Here is a 5,000-nt window from a genome sequence, read left to right as displayed (position 1 = left end):
AAACGCCCATAACTCCTACGAAAGCCTTGTCAAATATGTGTGCTAGGGCGCCGATGTTTTAAATAATGAAAGTTTTTTAGGTTCATGGTACAGAAGAAGGGTCAAACTATCACCAGGGTCATTAAACTACCCCTGGAAACGCCCATAACTCCTACGAAAGCCTTGTCAAATATGCGTGCTAGGGCGCCGATGTGTTAAATAATGAGTGTTTTTTAGGTTTATGGTACAGAAGAAGGGTCAAACTATCACCAGGGTCATAAATCTACCTCTGGAAACGCCCACAACTCCTACGAAACCCTTGTCAAATATGTGTGCTAGAGCGCCGATGTGTTAAATAATGAGTGTTTTTTAGGTTCATGGTACAGTGGAAGGGTCAAACTATCACCAGAGTCATTAAACTACCCCTGGAAACGCCCATAACTCCTACGAAAGCCTTGTCAAATATGTGTGCTAGGGCGCCGATGTGTTAAATAATGAGTGTTTTTTAGGTTCATGGTACAGAAGGGTAACAATAAACTATCAATCAATCAATCAACTACCTCTGGAAACGCCCACAACTCCTACGAAAGCCTTGTCAAATATGTGTGCCCGGGCTCTGATGTGCTAATAATATTGTTTTTTAGGTTCATGGTACAGAAGGGTCAAACTAGCACCAGGGTCATTAAACTACCCCTGGAAACGCCCACAACACCTACGATAGCCTTGTTAAATATGTGTGCTAGGGCGCCGATGTGTTATATGCACCTCGATAGTTCTTACAGTGTCGACATCAGTAAGGTTCCGACGGCTTGGTTCTGACAATAGTAGAGCAAAATGGACCCCGCTGTGATGCTAAGTTGATTCAGGTTTTATAGAGATTCATGGAAGACCTGGTTTGCCCATTCAGCGGCGGGAGAGTGGAGCGAGCCTAGAGTGGCGTCAACGGGGTCAAGGAAAGTCTAAAAAGTGGGTCGCCTTTTTGGGAATTTTCTGCTTGTTGTCCCTTTGTGGCGGGGGATAGCGATTGTGTGTTAATTGCTTGCTTTCTCTCTCTCTCTCTCTCTCTCTCTCTCTCTCTCTCTCTCTCTCTCTCTCTCTCTCTCTCTCTCTCTCTCTCTCTCTCTCTCTATCTATCTATCTATCTATCTCTATCTGTGTGTGTGTGTGTGTGTGTGTGTGTGTGTGTGCGTGTGTGTGTGTGTGTGTGTGTGTAGCATGAAGGACGAACACGAAAAAAGGGGGTGGCAGGAGTTGTTGTCGTTTCTGGTGGTGTTGTGTTGTGTTGTGTTGAGGGAAAACAAACTCGTGGCGGTAGAAGGATGTTGTGTGTTGTGTGCTTGGCTGCGGGTGTTGTGAGATGACGAAGGCTGCCACGTCACCTGTACCTACTTACCTACCCTACCCCTCTTCCTCCTCCTCGTCCTTTAACTGCGGAGACTAAAACTTGGGGTCGTATTAAAAGACATTTCGCCGCCCAAGAACACATATTTGACAAGACTTTCCTAGGAGTTGTGGGCATTTCCAGGAGTACTTTTATGACCCTGGTGGTAGTTTGACCCCTCTTCTGTACCGTGAACCTGAAAAAACACTCATTAGAACCCGACTGACCCCCTCTGTGGCCCTTAAAAGTAGCTGATATGAGAGGCGAAAGTGTCTTAAAATACCAACCTAAAACTTGTATCCCTAAACACACTGGCCCCTCGGATTGCCTGTTAAAATGCCTCTCTTTGAAATTGCTGGGATTTCCATGAGCTGTTTTTTTGTGATCATAGTGATAGTTTTACAAGACTTCTGCACCACGAACGGAAAGCCACATATGAAAACCAGGTTAATCTGTTCTCGTATAGCCTTGGAAAATCTTAATGGAAGCTCGATACGTTTAAGCAGACAGAGATGCAGAGATAGCGTGATGCTGTTTGATAGTTTTCCACGGCTAATGCATCTTCAACGGGGACACCACCCATGGATACCCGGTTAATCTGGATAATACTCGTAATGGGAGCCCGATACGTTTAAGCAGACAGAGATACAGAGATAGCGTGATGCTGTTTGATAGTTTTCCACGGCTAATGCATCTTGAACGGGGAACACCACCCATGAATACCCGGTTAATCCATTCTCGTATAGCCTTGGAAAATCATAATGGGAGCCCGATACGTTTAAGAAGACAGAGATACAGAGATAGCGTGATGCTGGTTGATAGTTTTACACGGCTAATGCATCTTGAACCGGGAACATCACCCATGAATACCCGGTTAATCCGTTCTCGTATAGCCTTGGAAAATCATAATGGAAGCTCGATACGGTTAAGAAGACAGAGATACAGAGATAGCGTGATGCTGTTTGATAGTTTTGCACGGCTAATGCATCTTGAACGGGAACACCACCCATGGATACCCGGTTAATCCATTCTCGTATAGCCTTGGAAAATCATAATGGGAGCCCGATAGGTTTAAGAAGACAGAGATACAGAGATAGCGTGATGCTGGTTGATAGCTTTACACGGCTAATGCATCTTGAACGGGAACACCACCCATGAATACCCGGTTAATCCATTCTCGTATAGCCTTGGAAAACCATAATGGGAGCCCGATACGTTTAAGAAGACAGAGATACAGAGATAGCGTGATGCTGTTTGATAGTTTTCCACGGCTAATGCATCTTGAACGGGAACATCACCCATGGATACCCGGTTAATCTGGATAATACTCGTAATGGGAGCCCGATACGTTTAAGAAGACAGAGATACAGAGATAGCGTGATGCTGGTTGATAGTTTTGCACGGCTAATGCATCTTGAACGGGAACACCACCCATGGATACCCGGTTAATCCATTCTCGTATAGCCTTGGAAAATCATAATGGAAGCCCGATAGGTTTAAGAAGACAGAGATACAGAGATAGCGTGATGCTGTTTGATAGTTTTACACGGCTAATGCATCTTCAACGGGAACACCACCCATGAATACCCGGTTAATCTGTTCTCGTATAGCCTTGGAAAATCATAATGGGAGCCCGATACGTTTAAGAAGACAGACATACAGAGATAGCGTGATGCTGTTTGATAGCTTTACACGGCTAATGCATCTTGTACGGGAACATCACCCATGAATACCCGGTTAATCTGTTCTCGTATAGCCTTGGAAAATCTTAATGGAAGCCCGATACGGTTAAGAAGACAGAGATACAGAGATAGCGTGATGCTGTTTGATAGTTTTACACGGCTAATGCATCTTGAACGGGAACACCGCCCATGAATACCCGGTTAATCTGTTCTCGTATAGCCTTGGAAAATCATAATGGAAGCCCGATACGTTTAAGCAGACAGAGATACAGAGATAGCGTGATGCTGGTTGATGGTTTTACACGGCTAATGCATCTTGAACGGGAACACCGCCCATGGATACCCGGTTAATCCATTCTCGTATAGCCTTGGAAAATCATAATGGGAGCCCGATACGTTTAAGCAGACAGAGATACAGAGATAAAGTGATCCTGGTTGACAGTTTTCCACGGCTAATGCATCTTGAACGGGAACACCACCCATGAATACCCGGTTAATCTGTTCTCGTATAGCCTTGGAAAATCATAATGTAAGCCCGATGCGTTGAAGAATATGGACCTGATTCTTTCCTATTATCAAGGTTGCGTCTCTTCCCACGTAGCACAGCGGCCAAGCCTTGAAGGTTGCGCGGCGGATTCGGGGCAGATCTTGGCCACGCAGCGACGAACAGCGAACAGCGATCACGAGACACGGCCTTGAGGGAGACGGATTGGCGGCCCAGCAGGAAGTGTATGTGTGTGTGTGCATGTGTGTGTGTGTGTGTATGTGTGTGTGTGTGTGTGTGTGTGTGTGTTCCAGCGCCTGAAGCACTCCACGAAGGGCCCCAAACGCAGAGATTTCGTTACTGCGTCAAACTTTTTTATAAGAGGCTCCGCGCAGTAGTGGACCCAGAGGTATGATTTGTATCGTTTTTTTTTCATCATATCGGCTAAGATTCGTATTAGGTCCGTGCCAATATCTCATAATCTACCTTTTGAAACATCACTATCTCTTCATATATCTTTTCTACAAACCTTCAACACTCATGGAAACGCACTTCAAATCTTTTGTATTTGTGTTTTTTTTTTGTCTTTTTTTGTATCTTGTGTTTTTGTTTCTTTTGTGATTTGTATTTTTAGGCTTTTTTTTTGTCTACTTTTCGTGAATTTAATCTTCTTTATTGTTACTTTTATCTGTCTTTTTCCACTCCTCTTCCTCTATCTTCTCCTCCTCCTCCTCCTCCTCCTCTTCGGCCTTCTACTTTTCATAAATTTAATCCTCTTTATTATTACTTATATCTGTTTTTCCGCTCCTCTCCTTCCTTTATCTGCTCCTCTTCCTCTTCCTCCTCTTCCTCCTCCTCCTCCTCCTTCCTCTCTTAACCCTAATTTTCATACTTCCTTCATTAAATTCTTCTTCCTTTTAATTTTCTTTGTTTTTTTAATATCTTTTGTCTTCCTCTTCTTCTTCTTCCTCCATTTCCTCCTGCTCTTTCTTCTTTACCTCCTCCTCCTCCTCCTCCCTTCTTCCTCTCCTCCTCCCTCTATCTCCTATATCCTTCCTCCCTTCTCCTCTCTTCCTTCCTTCTCACAAACCCTTCTTTACTTTCCTCCTCCTCCTCTTCCTCCTTCTCTTCCTCCTTCTCTCTCATTTTCATTCCTCCTTCCTCCCTTCCTCTATTTCCTCTCCTCCTCTTCCTTTCACTATTCCTTTTTATCTCCCTTCTTCCCTTCTCTCCCGTCTCTCCTCCTCCTCCACTTTCTCCCTCATCCTTTCCTTTATTTACATTGCCTCCTTTCTCCTCTTCCTCCTCCTCCTCTTCTCCTTCTTTCTTTCTCCATTCCTTTTATCTCCCTTCTCCCCTTCCCTCTTTCCTCCTTCTCCTATATGAGTCGGATTTAAGAGGCTTGGTGGGAGCTGCTTTATAATTAGGTTGTAAAGGAGCAAGTTAAACCATATCGTATTTTTGTGTCGTTTTT

At 44.3% G+C, this 5,000-nt stretch overlaps 1 protein-coding gene across 2 annotated transcripts in view; it reads left to right on the top strand.

Annotated features, from left to right (window-relative positions):
- The window catches only part of LOC126990240 (uncharacterized), a 158,865-nt gene that overhangs the window by 74,615 nt on the left and 79,250 nt on the right, over positions 1–5,000 (top strand). The window contains exon 1 of one of the 2 annotated variants that reach the window (XM_050848799.1): positions 3,765–3,789. The exons of the other annotated variant lie outside the window; for it this stretch is intronic. The gene's annotated coding sequence lies outside the window, so the exon portion shown is untranslated. Of the gene's footprint in view, positions 1–3,764; positions 3,790–5,000 lie in introns of those variants that run through there. 2 annotated transcript variants of the gene reach the window in all.

This window comes from Eriocheir sinensis, chromosome 6, assembly GCF_024679095.1.
Source record: "Eriocheir sinensis breed Jianghai 21 chromosome 6, ASM2467909v1, whole genome shotgun sequence".
Taxonomy (NCBI): Eukaryota; Metazoa; Arthropoda; class Malacostraca; order Decapoda; family Varunidae; genus Eriocheir; species Eriocheir sinensis.
The sequence above is the reverse complement of the archived record's forward strand: the minus strand, read 5'-3'. Positions and strand labels throughout refer to the sequence as shown.